Source organism: Pleurodeles waltl, unplaced genomic scaffold (assembly GCF_031143425.1).
Source record: "Pleurodeles waltl isolate 20211129_DDA unplaced genomic scaffold, aPleWal1.hap1.20221129 scaffold_39, whole genome shotgun sequence".
Classification (NCBI taxonomy): domain Eukaryota; kingdom Metazoa; phylum Chordata; class Amphibia; order Caudata; family Salamandridae; genus Pleurodeles; species Pleurodeles waltl.
Window position 1 is genome coordinate 444,569 of NW_027150097.1, and position 23,027 is coordinate 467,595.

Sequence of the window (23,027 nt, forward strand, 5' to 3'; positions counted from 1 at the left end):
TGGACGTTGGTTCCATCGTGTAATGATTAGCACTCTGGACTCTGAATCCAGCAATCTGAGTTCCAATATCGGTAGGACCTGGAATGTTTGTAATAATACTTTTGTTTTAATTTATTGCAGGTCTTGAGCAGGAAACCATTTGTATCTCTGACATAACCCGTCTCTTCCTCTTTTCATTCCCCTCGTGGTTTCTGCGGTTTGGGGGCATCTATACATTATTCTATAGGCGTTGCTGGGGAAACTTGATGCTACACACAGGTGTTGTCTACGTCCTGTGTCTGTGTGGACACCTCTCTACTCTGGCTACACAACTGTAAGATGCACAGTGTGGACCTGACTCCACTTGGCCTTCACACCGGATAACTTACAAGGAGAGAGAAACTTACGGAAATGTACGGTGTGAAAGAACGACTTTACCAAAGTGTTAATTTATGAAATTGCCCTTTGCTTTTTTTTTGTGAGTTGCAAATGGTAACATTTGACTAAAGCAAGTACCCAAAATTAAACAGTTTTCAGCTGGACTCATATAACTTGCATTTGCAGTGGAAGATCTGCCTGGAGCAGTATATGAGTGTGAAAAGGTCTCTAGTTTTGTATTGAAATACCAGAGACTTCGGCGCTCTCCACCAGTCTCCTTCGACATCACATCCTGATGCTGAACAGTATTAGCACATAAATGAATAAAAAACTGGCTGACGTGTACATGCACATGTGTGCATATGTACCACGGTGCTATAGTCTGATGACATATATGTGCCAGTCTGTGGGGTCAAAGGGCAGTCAGAAGTTACTGGGCCACAGTTGTATGAATGAGGACTGTGTACTTCCTGTGCCCTGGGGCATTCGTACTCTGGTCCCTCAAACTAGGGTGGAAGCCCCCCTTCAGCACATGACTCTCAGAATAACAAGTCAGAGCAGACATTAGTGTAACTGGGTACTCACACTTGTGAAAGGCACAAGTGCAAGTAGTGAACTGCAACCTGACCTCACAGCATACACTTTAGACATCCTTTGTAAACACACACACATATTTTCAGTCTAACTTGTTTACATTTTACATCAATAAATATGGTAATATTTGTACTTGAAATGTTTAATTTGCCTACCTTTGGCGCATATTCCTAGTACCTTATATTTTAACTTTTCTCCATTCGGGTGTATACAATTGGTATAATGTCAGAAAGGGAGAAGACGACGGAGAATGCCTAAGAATGTGCGCTTACATGCTTTTAAGAACATATGTCTGGTGTTGTGACAAAACAGCAGTGACCACTTCAGCTCAGCACTTGCTTCTTCCTCTGCTGTACCAAAATATTGTGTAATTACTAGTCTCTGCGCCTCTGACAAGGCTGCTGACATCCGATTGATGATTTGTAGCCTTGTGGGCTGTGAGTGCTTTGGCTGTGCTGCCCCCTGGCAGTCACTCTGTGAAGATGCAGGTACCTGGGAACAACACAGACTACTTCTGAGCTGTTTCTTCTCTGTTTGAACCAATCTAGTGTCAGGACTGGAGTCGGTGCTGTTAGTAGATAGAGAAGGAGTATAACTCGAGCCCCTGGAGGGCAGCCTGGAGCCTGTGACAGGTGCAGGGGAGTGTCGTCAAGGAAGCAGCTGGAAGATAACTGGAGAGGGGTCTGTGGGGCCATCAGTCTGGTGAGGAAACCCAGGAGTGTCCTACGGATGTGGCGTAGCTTTGTCTGGCTCAAGGGGAGGGGTTAGTAATAGTGAATGCAGGGACTGCTGCTGTCCTCCGTGTCCTGGGCTCTGTGTATGTGTAGAAGCTCTAAGGTTGTAAATAATGAAACCTGACAGGTTGTGGCAGAAATGATGACTTCTGGTCATTCCTTCTCTTTTGTCAGAAGTGAAGTGTCTGTTACCCCAATTGATTGTGTACTACTGAGAAGAAGAAAATAACTCTCAGTGTACGGAATGCAGTGTGACCTAGGAGACACCTCACATACACTGAGCTGTATGATGAGTTCACAGTTCCCATATGGTCTAGCGGTTAGGATTCCTGGTTTTCACCCAGGCGGCCCGGGTTCAACTTCCGGTATGGGAACTCCATTTTTTTTTTTTCACTACTCAGACATTTTAATCTTTCTCAGTTTTTTTCTATAAACCTAAATGCACCTAAAGTCTTAATAAATGTCACTTGCTTTGTCTTCTGCTTCCATCTAATGCCGTCAGAGGTTTACACCGACCCCCAGATCTACTGCCCTCTCTCCCCAGCCCTTGACCTGTACATTAATACTATGAAGGGTTATTCCTTGTTTTTCTTTTATTGCACAACAAAAGGTACAGATTATATAAAGAGACCGGGGCACAGAGAAGAAGGCAGCAATTGACTGTGGTCCCACCATGGGAAATTCACATTTTATTACCTGCCCCTTCCATACTGTGGGTTCATCATTTGTTTTATGACATGATTTCCCTGCTGTGTTGTATCTAGTATAAGACTTGAGTACTTTATGTGTTTTATATCATCTGTGATATTGCAGCTGTTGTTTGCAGTGTCCACATTTTGCAACCAGTGTGCTTTGTACCCTCACTGCTGCTCTCTCAGAGAGGGTAGGCTGAACACTACCGGTAGTATCAGACACCAGAGATGCCTCCTGTACCTGGAATAAAACTCTGCTTCTTTGTAAGAAATACAGGGGTGAAGATCTGCTGCATTCACAGTGACCCACTGACTCTTTTACAAAGGTTCCCAGCCGTGCAAAGACTCTTGGTGGTTAGTTAAGGGGCCATGCTAAATGGAGATTTCGAAGCATCAGACGAGACGTTTTCTTTGTTTCTGCATCAGCAAAAGTATATTTCTGTTTTTATGTTATTACTTGTGAAATACACATTTTAGTTGTGCTGTTGGATTTGTCATGTTTGATTTACAGTGTGAACGAATTCAAGCGATAGACAGTAGGTGGTGACTGACACTGCTTCAGGACTCCTAGGGTTGAGGATCGTGGACGTTGGTTCCATCGTGTAATGATTAGCACTCTGGACTCTGAATCCAGCAATCTGAGTTCCAATATCGGTAGGACCTGGAATGTTTGTAATAATACTTTTGTTTTAATTTATTGCAGGTCTTGAGCAGGAAACCATTTGTATCTCTGACATAACCCGTCTCTTCCTCTTTTCATTCCCCTCGTGGTTTCTGCGGTTTGGGGGCATCTATACATTATTCTATAGGCGTTGCTGGGGACACTTGATGCTACACACAGGTGTTGTCTACGTCCTGTGTCTGTGTGGACACCTCTCTACTCTGGCTACACAACTGTAAGATGCACAGTGTGGACCTGACTCCACTTGGCCTTCACACCGGATAACTTACAAGGAGAGAGAAACTTACGGAAATGTACGGTGTGAAAGAACGACTTTACCAAAGTGTTAATGTATGAAATTGCCCTTTGCTTTTTTTTTGTGAGTTGCAAATGGTAACATTTGACTAAAGCAAGTACCCAAAATTAAACAGTTTTCAGCTGGACTCATATAACTTGCATTTGCAGTGGAAGATCTGCCTGGAGCAGTATATGAGTGTGAAAAGGTCTCTAGTTTTGTCTTGAAATACCAGAGACTTTGGCGCTCTCCACCAGTCTCCTTCGACATCACATCCTGATGCTGAACAGTATTAGCACATAAATGAATAAAAAACTGGCTGACGTGTACATGCACATGTGTGCATATGTACCACGGTGCTATAGTCTGATGACATATATGTGCCAGTCTGTGGGGTCAAAGGGCAGTCAGAAGTTACTGGGCCACAGTTGTATCAACGAGGACTGTGTACTTCCTGTGCCCTGGGGCATTCGTACTCTGGTCCCTCAAACTAGGGTGGAAGCCCCCCTTTAGCACATGACTCTCAGAATAACAAGTCAGAGCAGACATTAGTGTAACTGGGTACTCACACTTGTGAAAGGCACAAGTGCAAGTATTGAACTGCAACCTGACCTCACAGCATACACTTTAGACATCCTTTGTAAACACACACACATATTTTCAGTCTAACTTGTTTACATTTTACATCAATAAATATGGTAATATTTGTACTTGAAATGTTTAATTTGCCTACCTTTGGCGCATATTCCTAGTACCTTATATTTTAACTTTTCTCCATTCGGGTGTATACAATTGGTATAATGTCAGAAAGGGAGAAGACGACCGAGAATGCCTAAGAATGTGCGCTTACATGCTTTTAAGAACATATGTCTGGTGTTGTGACAAAACAGCAGTGACCACTTCAGCTCAGCACTTGCTTCTTCCTCTGCTGTCCCAAAATATTGTGGAATTACTAGTCTCTGCGCCTCTGACAAGGCTGCTGACATCCGATTGATGATTTGTAGCCTTGTGGGCTGTGAGTGCTTTGGCTGTGCTGCCCCCTGGCAGTCACTCTGTGAAGATGCAGGTACCTGGGAACAACACAGACTACTTCTGAGCTGTTTCTTCTCTGTTTGAACCAATCCAGTGTCAGGACTGGAGTCGGTGCTGTTAGTAGATAGAGAAGGAGTATAACTCGAGCCCCAGGAGGGCAGCCTGGAGCCTGTGACAGGTGCAGGGGAGTGTCGTCAAGGAAGCAGCTGGAAGATAACTGGAGAGGGGTCTGTGGGGCCATCAGTCTGGTGAGGAAACCCAGGAGTGTCCTACGGATGGGGCGTGGCTTTGTCTGGCTCAAGGGGAGGGGTTAGTAATAGTGAATGCAGGGACTGCTGCTGTCATCCGTGTCCTGGGCTCTGTGTAGGTGTAGAAGCTCTAAGGTTGTAAATAATGAGACCTGACAGGTTGTGGCAGAAATGATGACTTCTGGTCATTCCTTCTCTTTTGTCAGAAGTGAAGTGTCTGTTACCCCAATTGATTGTGTACTACTGAGAAGAAGAATATAACTCTCAGTGTACGGAATGCAATGTGACCTAGGAGACACCTCACATACACTGAGCTGTATGATGAGTTCACAGTTCCCATATGGTCTAGCGGTTAGGATTCCTGGTTTTCACCCAGGTGGCCCGGGTTCAACTCCCGGTATGGGAACTCAATTTTTGTTTTTTCACTACTCAGACATTTTAATCTTTCTCAGTTTTTTTCTATAAACCTAAATGCACCTAAAGTCTTAATAAATGTCACTTGCTTTGTCTTCTGCTTCCATCTAATGCCGTCAGAGGTTTACACCGACCCCCAGATCTACTGCCCTCTCTCCCCAGCCCTTGACCTGTACATTAATACTATGAAGGGTTATTCCTTTTTTTTCTTTTATTGCACAACAAAAAGTACAGATTATATAAAGAGACCGGGCCACAGAGAAGAAGGCAGCAATTGACTGTGGTCCCACCATGGGAAATTCGCATTTTATTACCTGCCCCTTCCATACTGTGGGTTCATCATTTGTTTTATGACATGATTTCCCTGCTGTGTTGTATCTAGTATAAGACTTGAGTACTTTATGTGTTTTATATCATCTGTGATATTGCAGCTGTTGTTTGCAGTGTCCACATTTTGCAACCAGTGTGCTTTGTACCCTCACTGCTGCTCTCTCAGAGACGGTAGGCTGAACACTACCGGTAGTATCAGACACCAGAGATGCCTCCTGTACCTGGAATAAAACTCTGCTTCTTTGTAAGAAATACAGGGGTGAAGATCTGCTGCATTCACAGTGACCCACTGACTCTTTTACAAAGGTTCCCAGCCGTGCAAAGACTCTTGGTGGTTAGTTAAGGGGCCATGCTAAATGGAGATTTCGAAGCATCAGACGAGACGTTTTCTTTGTTTCTGCATCAGCAAAAGTATATTTCTGTTTTTATGTTATTACTTGTGAAATACACATTTTGGTTGTGCTGTTGGATTTGTCATGTTTGATTTACAGTGTGAACGAATTCAAGCGATAGACAGTAGGTGGTGACTAACACTGCTTCAGGACTCCTAGGGTTGAGGATCGTGGACGTTGGTTCCATCGTGTAATGATTAGCTCTCTGGACTCTGAATCCAGCAATCTGAGTTCCAATATCGGTAGGACCTGGAATGTTTGTAATAATACTTTTGTTTTAATTTATTGCAGCTCTTGAGCAGGAAACCATTTGTATCTCTGACATAACCCGTCTCTTCCTCTTTTCATTCCCCTCGTGGTTTCTGCGGTTTGGGGGCATCTATACATTATTCTATAGGCGTTGCTGGGGACACTTGATGCTACACACAGGTGTTGTCTACGTCCTGTGTCTGTGTGGACACCTCTCTACTCTGGCTACACAACTGTAAGATGCACAGTGTGGACCTGACTCCACTTGTCCTTCACACCGGATAACTTACAAGGAGAGAGAAACTTACGGAAATGTACGGTGTGAAAGAACGACTTTACCAAAGTGTTAATGTATGAAATTGCCATTTGCTTTTTTTTTGTGAGTTGCAAATGGTAACATTTGACTAAAGCAAGTACCCAAAATTAAACAGTTTTCAGCTGGACTCATATAACTTGCATTTGCAGTGGAAGATCTGCCTGGAGCAGTATATGAGTGTGAAAAGGTCTCTAGTTTTGTCTTGAAATACCAGAGACTTCGGCGCTCTCTACCAGTCTCCTTCGACATCACATCCTGATGCTGAACAGTATTAGCACATAAATGAATAAAAAACTGGCTGACGTGTACATGCACATGTGTGCATATGTACCACGGTGCTATAGTCTGATGACATATATGTGCCAGTCTGTGGGGTCAAAGGGCAGTCAGAAGTTACTGGGCCACAGTTGTATCAATGAGGACTGTGTACTTCCTGTGCCCTGGGGCATTCGTACTCTGGTCCCTCAAACTAGGGTGGAAGCCCCCCTTTAGCACATGACTCTCAGAATAACAAGTCAGAGCAGACATTAGTGTAACTGGGTACTCACGCTTGTGAAAGGCACAAGTGCAAGTAGTGAACTGCAACCTGACCTCACAGCATACACTTTAGACATCCTTTGTAAACACACACACATATTTTCAGTCTAACTTGTTTACATTTTACATCAATAAATATGGTAATATTTGTACTTGAAATGTTTAATTTGCCTACCTTTGGCGCATATTCCTAGTACCTTATATTTTAACTTTTCTCCATTCGGATGTATACAATTGGTATAATGTCAGAAAGGGAGAAGACGACCGAGAATGCCTAAGAATGTGCGCTTACATGCTTTTAAGAACATATGTCTGGTGTTGTGACAAAACAGCAGTGACCACTTCAGCTCAGCACTTGCTTCTTCCTCTGCTGTCCCAAAATATTGTGGAATTACTAGTCTCTGCGCCTCTGACAAGGCTGCTGACATCCGATTGATGATTTGTAGCCTTGTGGGCTGTGAGTGCTTTGGCTGTGCTGCCCCCTGGCAGTCACTCTGTGAAGATGCAGGTACCTGGGAACAACACAGACTACTTCTGAGCTGTTTCTTCTCTGTTTGAACCAATCCAGTGTCAGGACTGGAGTCGGTGCTGTTAGTAGATAGAGAAGGAGTATAACTCGAGCCCCAGGAGGGCAGCCTGGAGCCTGTGACAGGTGCAGGGGATTGTCGTCAAGGAAGCAGCTGGAAGATAACTGGAGAGGGGTCTGTGGGGCCATCAGTCTGGTGAGGAAACCCAGGAGTGTCCTACGGATGGGGCGTGGCTTTGTCTGGCTCAAGGGGAGGGGTTAGTAATAGTGAATGCAGGGACTGCTGGTGTCCTCCGTGTCCTGGGCTCTGTGTATGTGTAGAAGCTCTAAGGTTGTAAATAATGAGACCTACAGGTTGTGGCAGAAATGATGACTTCTGGTCATTCCTTCTCTTTTGTCAGAAGTGAAGTGTCTGTTACCCCAATTGATTGTGTACTACTGAGAAGAAGAATATAACTCTCAGTGTACGGAATGCAGTGTGACCTAGGAGACACCTCACATACACTGAGCTGTATGATGAGTTCACAGTTCCCATATGGTCTAGCGGTTAGGATTCCTGGTTTTCACCCAGGCGGCCCGGGTTCAACTCCCGGTATGGGAACTCCATTTTTTTTTTTTCACTACTCAGACATTTTAATCTTTCTCAGTTTTTTTCTATAAACCTAAATGCACCTAAAGTCTTAATAAATGTCACTTGCTTTGTCTTCTGCTTCCATCTAATGCCGTCAGAGGTTTACACCGACCCCCAGATCTACTGCCCTCTCTCCCCAGCCCTTGACCTGTACATTAATACTATGAAGGGTTATTCCTTGTTTTTCTTTTATTGCACAACAAAAAGTACAGATTATATAAAGAGACCGGGGCACAGAGAAGAAGGCAGCAATTGACTGTGGTCCCACCATGGGAAATTCGCATTTTATTACCTGCCCCTTCCATACTGTGGGTTCATCATTTGTTTTATGACATGATTTCCCTGCTGTGTTGTATCTAGTATAAGACTTGAGTACTTTATGTGTTTTATATCATCTGTGATATTGCAGCTGTTGTTTGCAGTGTCCACATTTTGCAACCAGTGTGCTTTGTACCCTCACTGCTGGTCTCTCAGAGAGGGTAGGCTGAACACTACCGGTAGTATCAGACACCAGAGATGCCTCCTGTACCTGGAATAAAACTCTGCTTCTTTGTAAGAAATACAGGGATGAAGATCTGCTGCATTCACAGTGACCCACTGACTCTTTTACAAAGGTTCCCAGCCGTGCAAAGACTCTTGGTGGTTAGTTAAGTGGCCATGCTAAATGGAGATTTCGAAGCATCAGACGAGACGTTTTCTTTGTTTCTGCATCAGCAAAAGAATATTTCTGTTTTTATGTTATTACTTGTGAAATACACATTTTAGTTGTGCTGTTGGATTTGTCATGTTTGATTTACAGTGTGAACGAATTCAAGCGATAGACAGTAGGTGGTGACTGACACTGCTTCAGGACTCCTAGGGTTGAGGATCGTGGACGTTGGTTCCATTGTGTAATGATTAGCTCTCTGGACTCTAAATCCAGCAATCTGAGTTCCAATATCGGTAGGACCTGGAATGTTTGTAATAATACTTTTGTTTAAATTTATTGCAGGTCTTGAGCAGGAAACCATTTGTATCTCTGACATAACCCGTCTCTTCCTCTTTTCATTCCCCTCGTGGTTTCTGCGGTTTGGGGGCATCTATACATTATTCTATAGGCGTTGCTGGGGACACTTGATGCTACACACAGGTGTTGTCTACGTCCTGTGTCTGTGTGGACACCTCTCTACTCTGGCTACACAACTGTAAGATGCACAGTGTGGACCTGACTCCACTTGGCCTTCACACCGGATAACTTACAAGGAGAGAGAAACTTACGGAAATGTACGGTGTGAAAGAACGACTTTACCAAAGTGTTAATGTATGAAATTGCCCTTTGCTTTTTTTTTGTGAGTTGCAAATGGTAACATTTGACTAAAGCAAGTACCCAAAATTAAACAGTTTTCAGCTGGACTCATATAACTTGCATTTGCAGTGGAAGATCTGCCTGGAGCAGTATATGAGTGTGAAAAGGTCTCTAGTTTTGTCTTGAAATACCAGAGACTTCGGCGCTCTCCACCAGTCTCCTTCGACATCACATCCTGATGCTGAACAGTATTAGCACATAAATGAATAAAAAACTGGCTGACGTGTACATGCACATGTGTGCATATGTACCACGGTGCTATAGTCTGATGACATATATGTGCCAGTCTGTGGGGTCAAAGGGCAGTCAGATGTTACTGGGCCACAGTTGTATCAACGAGGACTGTGTACTTCCTGTGCCCTGGGGCATTCGTACTCTGGTCCCTCAAACTAGGGTGGAAGCCCCCCTTTATCACATGACTCTCAGAATAACAAGTCAGAGCAGACATTAGTGTAACTGGGTACTCACACTTGTGAAAGGCACAAGTGCAAGTAGTGAACTGCAACCTGACCTCACAGCATACACTTTAGACATCCTTTGTAAACACACACACATATTTTCAGTCTAACTTGTTTACATTTTACATCAATAAATATGGTAATATTTGTACTTGAAATGTTTAATTTGCCTACCTTTGGCGCATATTCCTAGTACCTTATATTTTAACTTTTCTCCATTCGGGTGTATACAATTGGTATAATGTCAGAAAGGGAGAAGACGACCGAGAATGCCTAAGAATGTGCGCTTACATGCTTTTAAGAACATATGTCTGGTGTTGTGACAAAACAGCAGTGACCACTTCAGCTCAGCACTTGCGTCTTCCTCTGCTGTCCCAAAATATTGTGGAATTACTAGTCTCTGCGCCTCTGACAAGGCTGCTGACATTCGATTGATGATTTGTAGCCTTGTGGGCTGTGAGTGCTTTGGCTGTGCTGCCCCCTGGCAGTCACTCTGTGAAGATGCAGGTACCTGGGAACAACACAGACTACTTCTGAGCTGTTTCTTCTCTGTTTGAACCAATCCAGTGTCAGGACTGGAGTCGGTGCTGTTAGTAGATAGAGAAGGAGTATAACTCGAGCCCCAGGAGGGCAGCCTGGAGCATGTGACAGGTGCAGGGGAGTGTCGTCAAGGAAGCAGCTGGAAGATAACTGGAGAGGGGTCTGTGGGGCCATCAGTCTGGTGAGGAAACCCAGGAGTGTCCTACGGATGGGGCGTGGCTTTGTCTGGCTCAAGGGGAGGGGTTAGTAATAGTGAATGCAGGGACTGCTGCTGTCCTCCGTGTCCTGGGCTCTGTGTAGGTGTAGAAGCTCTAAGGTTGTAAATAATGAGACCTGACAGGTTGTGGCAGAAATGATGACTTCTGGTCATTCCTTCTCTTTTGTCAGAAGTGAAGTGTCTGTTACCCCAATTGATTGTGTACTACTGAGAAGAAGAATATAACTCTCAGTGTACGGAATGCAGTGTGACCTAGGAGACACCTCACATACACTGAGCTGTATGATGAGTTCACAGTTCCCATATGGTCTAGCGGTTAGGATTCCTGGTTTTCACCCAGGCGGCCCGGGTTCAACTCCCGGTATGGGAACTCCATTTTTTTTTTTTCACTACTCAGACATTTTAATCTTTCTCAGTTTTTTTCTATAAACCTAAATGCACCTAAAGTCTTAATAAATGTCACTTGCTTTGTCTTCTGCTTCCATCTAATGCCGTCAGAGGTTTACACCGACCCCCAGATCTACTGCCCTCTCTCCCCAGCCCTTGACCTGTACATTAATACTATTCCTTGTTTTTCTTTTATTGCACAACAAAAAGTACAGATTATATAAAGAGACCGGGGCACAGAGAAGAAGGCAGCAATTGACTGTGGTCCCACCATGGGAAATTCGCATTTTATTACCTGCCCCTTCCATACTGTGGGTTCATCATTTGTTTTATGACATGATTTCCCTGCTGTGTTGTATCTAGTATAAGACTTGAGTACTTTATGTGTTTTATATCATCTGTGATATTGCAGCTGTTGTTTGCAGTGTCCACATTTTGCAACCAGTGTGCTTTGTACCCTCACTGCTGCTCTCTCAGAGAGGGTAGGCTGAACACTACCGGTAGTATCAGACACCAGAGATGCCTCCTGTACCTGGAATAAAACTCTGCTTCTTTGTAAGAAATACAGGGGTGAAGATCTGCTGCATTCACAGTGACCCACTGACTCTTTTACAAAGGTTCCCAGCCGTGCAAAGACTCTTGGTGGTTAGTTAAGGGGCCATGCTAAATGGAGATTTCGAAGCATCAGACGAGACGTTTTCTTTGTTTCTGCATCAGCAAAAGTATATTTCTGTTTTTATGTTAAAACTTGTGAAATTCACATTTTAGTTGTGCTGTTGGATTTGTCATGTTTGATTTACAGTGTGAACGAATTCAAGCGCTATACAGTAGGTGGTGACTAACACTGCTTCAGGACTCCTAGGGTTGAGGATCGTGGACGTTGGTTCCATCGTGTAATGATTAGCACTCTGGACTCTGAATCCAGCAATCTGAGTTCCAATATCGGTAGGACCTGGAATGTTTGTAATAATACTTTTGTTTAAATTTATTGCAGGTCTTGAGCAGGAAACCATTTGTATCTCTGACATAACCCGTCTCTTCCTCTTTTCATTCCCCTCGTGGTTTCTGCGGTTTGGGGGCATCTATACATTATTCTATAGGCGTTGCTGGGGACACTTGATGCTACACACAGGTGTTGTCTACGTCCTGTGTCTGTGTGGACACCTCTCTACTCTGGCTACACAACTGTAAGATGCACAGTGTGGACCTGACTCCACTTGGCCTTCACACCGGATAACTTACAAGGAGAGAGAAACTTACGGAAATGTACGGTGTGAAAGAACGACTTTACCAAAGTGTTAATGTATGAAATTGCCCTTTGCTTTTTTTTTGTGAGTTGCAAATGGTAACATTTGACTAAAGCAAGTACCCAAAATTAAACAGTTTTCAGCTGGACTCATATAACTTGCATTTGCAGTGGAAGATCTGCCTGGAGCAGTATATGAGTGTGAAAAGGTCTCTAGTTTTGTCTTGAAATACCAGAGACTTCGGCGCTCTCCACCAGTCTCCTTCGACATCACATCCTGATGCTGAACAGTATTAGCACATAAATGAATAAAAAACTGGCTGACGTGTACATGCACATGTGTGCATATGTACCACGGTGCTATAGTCTGATGACATATATGTGCCAGTCTGTGGGGTCAAAGGGCAGTCAGAAGTTACTGGGCCACAGTTGTATCAACGAGGACTGTGTACTTCCTGTGCCCTGGGGCATTCGTACTCTGGTCCCTCAAACTAGGGTGGAAGCCCCCCTTTAGCACATGACTCTCAGAATAACAAGTCAGAGCAGACATTAGTGTAACTGGGTACTCACACTTGTGAAAGGCACAAGTGCAAGTAGTGAACTGCAACCTGACCTCACAGCATACACTTTAGACATCCTTTGTAAACACACACACATATTTTCAGTCTAACTTGTTTACATTTTACATCAATAAATATGGTAATATTTGTACTTGAAATGTTTAATTTACTTACCTTTGGCGCATATTCCTAGTACCTTATATTTTAACTTTTCTCCATTCGGGTGTATACAATTGGTATAATGTCAGAAAGGGAGAAGACGAGCGAGAATGCCTAAGAATGTGCGCTTACATGCTTTTAAGAACATATGTCTGGTGTTGTGACAAAACAGCAGTGACCACTTCAGCTCAGCACTTGCTTCTTCCTCTGCTGTCCCAAAATATTGTGGAATTACTAGTCTCTGCGCCTCTGACAAGGCTGCTGACATCCGATTGATGATTTGTAGCCTTGTGGGCTGTGAGTGCTTTGGCTGTGCTGCCCCCTGGCAGTCACTCTGTGAAGATGCAGGTACCTGGGAACAACACAGACTACTTCTGAGCTGTTTCTTCTCTGTTTGAACCAATCCAGTGTCAGGACTGGAGTCGGTGCTGTTAGTAGATAGAGAAGGAGTATAACTCGAGCCCCAGGAGGGCAGCCTGGAGCCTGTGACAGGTGCAGGGGAGTGTCGTCAAGGAAGCAGCTGGAAGATAACTGGAGAGGGGTCTGTGGGGCCATCAGTCTGGTGAGGAAACCCAGGAGTGTCCTACGGATGGGGCGTGGCTTTGTCTGGCTCAAGGGGAGGGGTTAGTAATAGTGAATGCAGGGACTGCTGCTGTCCTCCGTGTCCAGGGCTCTGTGTAGGTGTAGAAGCTCTAAGGTTGTAAATAATGAGACCTGACAGGTTGTGGCAGAAATGATGACTTCTGGTCATTCCTTCTCTTTTGTCAGAAGTGAAGTGTCTGTTACCCCAATTGATTGTGTACTACTGAGAAGAAGAATATAACTCTCAGTGTACGGAATGCAGTGTGACCTAGGAGACACCTCACATACACTGAGCTGTATGATGAGCTCACAGTTCCCATATGGTCTAGCGGTTAGGATTCCTGGTTTTCACCCAGGCGGCCCGGGTTCAACTTCCGTTATGGGAACTCCATTTTTTTTTTTTCACTACTCAGACATTTTAATCTTTCTCAGTTTTTTTCTATAAACCTAAATGCACCTAAAGTCTTAATAAATGTCACTTGCTTTGTCTTCTGCTTCCATCTAATGCCGTCAGAGGTTTACACCGACCCCCAGATCTACTGCCCTCTCTCCCCAGCCCTTGACCTGTACATTAATACTATGAAGGGTTATTCCTTGTTTTTCTTTTATTGCACAACAAAAAGTACAGATTATATAAAGAGACCGGGGCACAGAGAAGAAGGCAGCAATTGACTGTGGTCCCACCATGGGAAATTCGCATTTTATTACCTGCCCCTTCCATACTGTGGGTTCATCATTTGTTTTATGACATGATTTCCCTGCTGTGTTGTATCTAGTATAAGACTTGAGTACTTTATGTGTTTTATATCATCTGTGATATTGCAGCTGTTGTTTGCAGTGTCCACATTTTGCAACCAGTGTGCTTTGTACCCTCACTGCTGCTCTCTCAGAGAGGGTAGGCTGAACACTACCGGTAGTATCAGACACCAGAGATGCCTCCTGTACCTGGAATAAAACTCTGCTTCTTTGTAAGAAATACAGGGGTGAAGATCTGCTGCATTCACAGTGACCCACTGACTCTTTTACAAAGGTTCCCAGCCGTGCAAAGACTCTTGGTGGTTAGTTAAGTGGCCATGCTAAATGGAGATTTCGAAGCATCAGACGAGACGTTTTCTTTGTTTCTGCATCAGCAAAAGTATATTTCTGTTTTTATGTTATTACTTGTGAAATACACATTTTAGTTGTGCTGTTGGATTTGTCATGTTTGATTTACAGTGTGAACGAATTCAAGCGATAGACAGTAGGTGGTGACTGACACTGCTTCAGGACTCCTAGGGTTGAGGATCGTGGACGTTGGTTCCATTGTGTAATGATTAGCACTCTGGACTCTAAATCCAGCAATCTGAGTTCCAATATCGGTAGGACCTGGAATGTTTGTAATAATACTTTTGTTTAAATTTATTGCAGGTCTTGAGCAGGAAACCATTTGTATCTCTGACATAACCCGTCTCTTCCTCTTTTCATTCCCCTCGTGGTTTCTGCGGTTTGGGGGCATCTATACATTATTCTATAGGCGTTGCTGGGGACACTTGATGCTACACACAGGTGTTGTCTACGTCCTGTGTCTGTGTGGACACCTCTCTACTCTGGCTACACAACTGTAAGATGCACAGTGTGGACCTGACTCCACTTGGCCTTCACACCGGATAACTTACAAGGAGAGAGAAACTTACGGAAATGTACGGTGTGAAAGAACGACTTTACCAAAGTGTTAATGTATGAAATTGCCCTTTGCTTTTTTTTTGTGAGTTGCAAATGGTAACATTTGACTAAAGCAAGTACCCAAAATTAAACAGTTTTCAGCTGGACTCATATAACTTGCATTTGCAGTGGAAGATCTGCCTGGAGCAGTATATGAGTGTGAAAAGGTCTCTAGTTTTGTCTTGAAATACCAGAGACTTAGGCGCTCTCCACCAGTCTCCTTCGACATCACATCCTGATGCTGAACAGTATTAGCACATAAATGAATAAAAAACTGGCTGACGTGTACATGCACATGTGTGCATATGTACCACGGTGCTATAGTCTGATGACATATATGTGCCAGTCTGTGGGGTCAAAGGGCAGTCAGATGTTACTGGGCCACAGTTGTATCAACGAGGACTGTGTACTTCCTGTGCCCTGGGGCATTCGTACTCTGGTCCCTCAAACTAGGGTGGAAGCCCCCCTTTATCACATGACTCTCAGAATAACAAGTCAGAGCAGACATTAGTGTAACTGGGTACTCACACTTGTGAAAGGCACAAGTGCAAGTAGTGAACTGCAACCTGACCTCACAGCATACACTTTAGACATCCTTTGTAAACACACACACATATTTTCAGTCTAACTTGTTTACATTTTACATCAATAAATATGGTAATATTTGTACTTGAAATGTTTAATTTGCCTACCTTTGGCGCATATTCCTAGTACCTTATATTTTAACTTTTCTCTATTCGGGTGTATACAATTGGTATAATGTCAGAAAGGGAGAAGACGACCGAGAATGCCTAAGAATGTGCGCTTACATGCTTTTAAGAACATATGTCTGGTGTTGTGACAAAACAGCAGTGACCACTTCAGCTCAGCACTTGCGTCTTCCTCTGCTGTCCCAAAATATTGTGGAATTACTAGTCTCTGCGCCTCTGACAAGGCTGCTGACATCCGATTGATGATTTGTAGCCTTGTGGGCTGTGAGTGCTTTGGCTGTGCTGCCCCCTGGCAGTCACTCTGTGAAGATGCAGGTACCTGGGAACAACACAGACTACTTCTGAGCTGTTTCTTCTCTGTTTGAACCAATCCAGTGTCAGGACTGGAGTCGGTGCTGTTAGTAGATAGAGAAGGAGTATAACTCGAGCCCCAGGAGGGCAGCCTGGAGCATGTGACAGGTGCAGGGGAGTGTCGTCAAGGAAGCAGCTGGAAGATAACTGGAGAGGGGTCTGTGGGGCCATCAGTCTGGTGAGGAAACCCAGGAGTGTCCTACGGATGGGGCGTGGCTTTGTCTGGCTCAAGGGGAGGGGTTAGTAATAGTGAATGCAGGGACTGCTGCTGTCCTCCGTGTCCTGGGCTCTGTGTAGGTGTAGAAGCTCTAAGGTTGTAAATAATGAGACCTGACAGGTTGTGGCAGAAATGATGACTTCTGGTCATTCCTTCTCTTTTGTCAGAAGTGAAGTGTCTGTTACCCCAATTGATTGTGTACTACTGAGAAGAAGAATATAACTCTCAGTGTACGGAATGCAGTGTGACCTAGGAGACACCTCACATACACTGAGCTGTATGATGAGTTCACAGTTCCCATATGGTCTAGCGGTTAGGATTCCTGGTTTTCACCCAGGCGGCCCGGGTTCAACTCCCGGTATGGGAACTCCATTTTTTTTTTTTCACTACTCAGACATTTTAATCTTTCTCAATTTTTTTCTATAAACCTAAATGCACCTAAAGTCTTAATAAATGTCACTTGCTTTGTCTTCTGCTTCCATCTAATGCCGTCAGAGGTTTACACCGACCCCCAGATCTACTGCCCTCTCTCCCCAGCCCTTGACCTGTACATTAATACTATTCCTTGTTTTTCTTTTATTGCACAACAAAAAGTACAGATTATATAAAGAGACCGGGGCACAGAGAAGAAGGCAGCAATTGACTGTGGTCCCACCATGGGAAATTCGCATTTTATTACCTGCCCCTTCCATACTGTGGGTTCATCATTTGTTTTATGACATGATTTCCCTGCTGTGTTGTATCTAGTATAAGACTTGAGTACTTTATGTGTTTTATATCATCTGTGATATTGCAGCTGTTGTTTGCAGTGTCCACATTTTGCAACCAGTGTGCTTTGTACCCTCACTGCTGCTCTCTCAGAGAGGGTAGGCTGAACACTACCGGTAGTATCAGACACCAGAGATGCCTCCTGTACCTGGAATAAAACTCTGCTTCTTTGTAAGAAATACAGGGGTGAAGATCTGCTGCATTCACAGTGACCCACTGACTCTTTTACAAAGGTTCCCAGCCCTGCAAAGACTCTTGGTGGTTAGTTAAGGGGCCATGCTAAATGGAGATTTCGAAGCATCAGACGAGACGTTTTCTTTGTTTCTGCATCAGCAAAAGTATATTTCTGTTTTTATGTTAAAACTTGTGAAATTCACATTTTAGTTGTGCTGTTGGATTTGTCATGTTTGATTTACAGTGTGAACGAATTCAAGCGCTATACAGTAGGTGGTGACTAACACTGCTTCAGGACTCCTAGGGTTGAGGATCGTGGACGTTGGTTCCATCGTGTAATGATTAGCACTCTGGACTCTGAATCCAGCAATCTGAGTTCCAATATCGGTAGGACCTGGAATGTTTGTAATAATACTTTTGTTTAAATTTATTGCAGGTCTTGAGCAGGAAATCATTTGTATCTCTGACATAACCCGTCTCTTCCTCTTTTCATTCCCCTCGTGGTTTCTGCGGTTTGGGGGCATCTATACATTATTCTATAGGCGTTGCTGGGGACACTTGATGCTACACACAGGTGTTGTCTACGTCCTGTGTCTGTGTGGACACCTCTCTACTCTGGCTACACAACTGTAAGATGCACAGTGTGGACCTGACTCCACTTGGCCTTCACACCGGATAACTTACAAGGAGAGAGAAACTTACGGAAATGTACGGTGTGAAAGAACGACTTTACCAAAGTGTTAATGTATGAAATTGCCCTTTGCTTTTTTTTTGTGAGTTGCAAATGGTAACATTTGACTAAAGCAAGTACCCAAAATTAAACAGTTTTCAGCTGGACTCATATAACTTGCATTTGCAGTGGAAGATCTGCCTGGAGCAGTATATGAGTGTGAAAAGGTCTCTAGTTTTGTCTTGAAATACCAGAGACTTCGGCGCTCTCCACCAGTCTCCTTCGACATCACATCCTGATGCTGAACAGTATTAGCACATAAATGAATAAAAAACTGGCTGACGTGTACATGCACATGTGTGCATATGTACCACGGTGCTATAGTCTGATGACATATATGTGCCAGTCTGTGGGGTCAAAGGGCAGTCAGAAGTTACTGGGCCACAGTTGTATCAACGAGGACTGTGTACTTCCTGTGCCCTGGGGCATTCGTACTCTGGTCCCTCAAACTAGGGTGGAAGCCCCCCTTTAGCACATGACTCTCAGAATAACAAGTCAGAGCAGACATTAGTGTAACTGGGTACTCACACTTGTGAAAGGCACAAGTGCAAGTAGTGAACTGCAACCTGACCTCACAGCATACACTTTAGACATCCTTTGTAAACACACACACATATTTTCAGTCTAACTTGTTTACATTTTACATCAATAAATATGGTAATATTTGTACTTGAAATGTTTAATTTGCTTACCTTTGGCGCATATTCCTAGTACCTTATATTTTAACTTTTCTCCATTCGGGTGTATACAATTGGTATAATGTCAGAAAGGGAGAAGACGAGCGAGAATGCCTAAGAATGTGCGCTTACATGCTTTTAAGAACATATGTCTGGTGTTGTGACAAAACAGCAGTGACCACTTCAGCTCAGCACTTGCTTCTTCCTCTGCTGTCCCAAAATATTGTGGAATTACTAGTCTCTGCGCCTCTGACAAGGCTGCTGACATCCGATTGATGATTTGTAGCCTTGTGGGCTGTGAGTGCTTTGGCTGTGCTGCCCCCTGGCAGTCACTCTGTGAAGATGCAGGTACCTGGGAACAACACAGACTACTTCTGAGCTGTTTCTTCTCTGTTTGAACCAATCCAGTGTCAGGACTGGAGTCGGTGCTGTTAGTAGATAGAGAAGGAGTATAACTCGAGCCCCAGGAGGGCAGCCTGGAGCCTGTGACAGGTGCAGGGGAGTGTCGTCAAGGAAGCAGCTGGAAGATAACTGGAGAGGGGTCTGTGGGGCCATCAGTCTGGTGAGGAAACCCAGGAGTGTCCTACGGATGGGGCGTGGCTTTGTCTGGCTCAAGGGGAGGGGTTAGTAATAGTGAATGCAGGGACTGCTGCTGTCCTCCGTGTCCAGGGCTCTGTGTAGGTGTAGAAGCTCTAAGGTTGTAAATAATGAGACCTGACAGGTTGTGGCAGAAATGATGACTTCTGGTCATTCCTTCTCTTTTGTCAGAAGTGAAGTGTCTGTTACCCCAATTGATTGTGTACTACTGAGAAGAAGAATATAACTCTCAGTGTACGGAATGCAGTGTGACCTAGGAGACACCTCACATACACTGAGCTGTATGATGAGCTCACAGTTCCCATATGGTCTAGCGGTTAGGATTCCTGGTTTTCACCCAGGCGGCCCGGGTTCAACTTCCGTTATGGGAACTCCATTTTTTTTTTTTCACTACTCAGACATTTTAATCTTTCTCAGTTTTTTTCTATAAACCTAAATGCACCTAAAGTCTTAATAAATGTCACTTGCTTTGTCTTCTGCTTCCATCTAATGCCGTCAGAGGTTTACACCGACCCCCAGATCTACTGCCCTCTCTCCCCAGCCCTTGACCTGTACATTAATACTATGAAGGGTTATTCCTTGTTTTTCTTTTATTGCACAACAAAAAGTACAGATTATATAAAGAGACCGGGGCACAGAGAAGAAGGCAGCAATTGACTGTGGTCCCACCATGGGAAATTCGCATTTTATTACCTGCCCCTTCCATACTGTGGGTTCATCATTTGTTTTATGACATGATTTCCCTGCTGTGTTGTATCTAGTATAAGACTTAAGTACTTTATGTGTTTTATATCATCTGTGATATTGCAGCTGTTGTTTGCAGTGTCCACATTTTGCAACCAGTGTGCTTTGTACCCTCACTGCTGCTCTCTCAGAGAGGGTAGGCTGAACACTACCGGTAGTATCAGACACCAGAGATGCCTCCTGTACCTGGAATAAAACTCTGCTTCTTTGTAAGAAATACAGGGGTGAAGATCTGCTGCATTCACAGTGACCCACTGACTCTTTTACAAAGGTTCCCAGCCGTGCAAAGACTCTTGGTGGTTAGTTAAGGGGCCATGCTAAATGGAGATTTCGAAGCATCAGACGAGACGTTTTCTTTGTTTCTGCATCAGCAAAAGTATATTTCTGTTTTTATGTTATTACTTGTGAAATACACATTTTAGTTGTGCTGTTGGATTTGTCATGTTTGATTTACAGTGTGAACGAATTCAAGCGATAGACAGTAGGTGGTGACTGACACTGCTTCAGGACTCCTAGGGTTGAGGATCGTGGACGTTGGTTCCATCGTGTAATGATTAGCACTCTGGACTCTGAATCCAGCAATCTGAGTTCCAATATCGGTAGGACCTGGAATGTTTGTAATAATACTTTTGTTTAAATTTATTGCAGGTCTTGAGCAGGAAACCATTTGTATCTCTGACATAACCCGTCTCTTCCTCTTTTCATTCCCCTCGTGGTTTCTGCGGTTTGGGGGCATCTATACATTATTCTATAGGCGTTGCTGGGGACACTTGATGCTACACACAGGTGTTGTCTACGTCCTGTGTCTGTGTGGACACCTCTCTACTCTGGCTACACAACTGTAAGATGCACAGTGTGGACCTGACTCCACTTGGCCTTCACACCGGATAACTTACAAGGAGAGAGAAACTTACGGAAATGTACGGTGTGAAAGAACGACTTTACCAAAGTGTTAATTTATGAAATTGCCCTTTGCTTTTTTTTTGTGAGTTGCAAATGGTAACATTTGACTAAAGCAAGTACCCAAAATTAAACAGTTTTCAGCTGGACTCATATAACTTGCATTTGCAGTGGAAGATCTGCCTGGAGCAGTATATGAGTGTGAAAAGGTCTCTAGTTTTGTCTTGAAATACCAGAGACTTCGGCGCTCTCCACCAGTCTCCTTCGACATCACATCCTGATGCTGAACAGTATTAGCACATAAATGAATAAAAAACTGGCTGACGTGTACATGCACATGTGTGCATATGTACCACGGTGCTATAGTCTGATGACATATATGTGCCAGTCTGTGGGGTCAAAGGGCAGTCAGAAGTTACTGGGCCACAGTTGTATCAATGAGGACTGTGTACTTCCTGTGCCCTGGGGCATTCGTACTCTGGTCCCTCAAACTAGGGTGGAAGCCCCCCTTTAGCACATGACTCTCAGAATAACAAGTCAGAGCAGACATTAGTGTAACTGGGTACTCACACTTGTGAAAGGCACAAGTGCAAGTAGTGAACTGCAACCTGACCTCACAGCATACACTTTAGACATCCTTTGTAAACACACACACATATTTTCAGTCTAACTTGTTTACATTTTACATCAATAAATATGGTAATATTTGTACTTGAAATGTTTAATTTGCCTACCTTTGGCGCATATTCCTAGTACCTTATATTTTAACTTTTCTCCATTCGGGTTTATACAATTGGTATAATGTCAGAAAGGGAGAAGACGATGGAGAATGCCTAAGAATGTGCGCTTACATGCTTTTAAGAACATATGTCTGGTGTTGTGACAAAACAGCAGTGACCACTTCAGCTCAGCACTTGCTTCTTCCTCTGCTGTACCAAAATATTGTGGAATTACTAGTCTCTGCGCCTCTGACAAGGCTGCTGACATCCGATTGATGATTTGTAGCCTTGTGGGCTGTGAGTGCTTTGGCTGTGCTGCCCCCTGGCAGTCACTCTGTGAAGATGCAGGTACCTGGGAACAACACAGACTACTTCTGAGCTGTTTCTTCTCTGTTTGAACCAATCCAGTGTCAGGACTGGAGTCGGTGCTGTTAGTAGATAGAGAAGGAGTATAACTCGAGCCCCAGGAGGGCAGCCTGGAGCCTGTGACAGGTGCAGGGGAGTGTCGTCAAGGAAGCAGCTGGAAGATAACTAGAGAGGGGTCTGTGGGGCCATCAGTCTGGTGAGGAAACCCAGGAGTGTCCTACGGATGGGGCGTAGCTTTGTCTGGCTCAAGGGGAGGGGTTAGTAATAGTGAATGCAGGGACTGCTGCTGTCCTCCGTGTCCTGGGCTCTGTGTATGTGTAGAAGCTCTAAGGTTGTAAATAATGAAACCTGACAGGTTGTGGCAGAAATGATGACTTCTGGTCATTCCTTCTCTTTTGTCAGAAGTGAAGTGTCTGTTACCCCAATTGATTGTGTACTACTGAGAAGAAGAATATAACTCTCAGTGTACGGAATGCAGTGTGACCTAGGAGACACCTCACATACACTGAGCTGTATGATGAGTTCACAGTTCCCATATGGTCTAGCGGTTAGGATTCCTGGTTTTCACCCAGGCGGCCCGGGTTCAACTCCCGGTATGGGAACTCCATTTTTTTTTTTTCACTACTCAGACATTTTAATCTTTCTCAGTTTTTTTCTATAAACCTAAATGCACCTAAAGTCTTAATAAATGTCACTTGCTTTGTCTTCTGCTTCCATCTAATGCCGTCAGAGGTTTACACCGACCCCCAGATCTACTGCCCTCTCTCCCCAGCCCTTGACCTGTACATTAATACTATGAAGGGTTATTCCTTGTTTTTCTTTTATTGCACAACAAAAGGTACAGATTATATAAAGAGACCGGGGCACAGAG

The 23,027-nt window shown here is 44.0% G+C and overlaps 6 non-coding genes across 6 annotated transcripts; all 6 read left to right on the forward strand.

Moving 5' to 3' along the window:
• The first annotated feature begins 1,987 nt into the window (after positions 1 to 1,987).
• TRNAE-UUC (transfer RNA glutamic acid (anticodon UUC)) lies at positions 1,988 to 2,059 on the forward strand. Its single transcript has one exon. It is a non-coding gene; the product is annotated as a tRNA-Glu (tRNA).
• Positions 2,060 to 4,947: 2,888 nt separating this feature from the next.
• Positions 4,948 to 5,019, forward strand: TRNAE-UUC (transfer RNA glutamic acid (anticodon UUC)). The gene has a single exon. It is a non-coding gene; the product is annotated as a tRNA-Glu (tRNA).
• Positions 5,020 to 7,906: 2,887 nt separating this feature from the next.
• Positions 7,907 to 7,978, forward strand: TRNAE-UUC (transfer RNA glutamic acid (anticodon UUC)). Its single transcript has one exon. It is a non-coding gene; the product is annotated as a tRNA-Glu (tRNA).
• Positions 7,979 to 10,866: 2,888 nt separating this feature from the next.
• On the forward strand, positions 10,867 to 10,938 carry TRNAE-UUC (transfer RNA glutamic acid (anticodon UUC)). Its single transcript has one exon. It is a non-coding gene; the product is annotated as a tRNA-Glu (tRNA).
• A 5,838-nt stretch (positions 10,939 to 16,776) lies between these two features.
• On the forward strand, positions 16,777 to 16,848 carry TRNAE-UUC (transfer RNA glutamic acid (anticodon UUC)). Its single transcript has one exon. It is a non-coding gene; the product is annotated as a tRNA-Glu (tRNA).
• A 5,838-nt stretch (positions 16,849 to 22,686) lies between these two features.
• Positions 22,687 to 22,758, forward strand: TRNAE-UUC (transfer RNA glutamic acid (anticodon UUC)). Its single transcript has one exon. It is a non-coding gene; the product is annotated as a tRNA-Glu (tRNA).
• Positions 22,759 to 23,027: the final 269 nt, after the last annotated feature.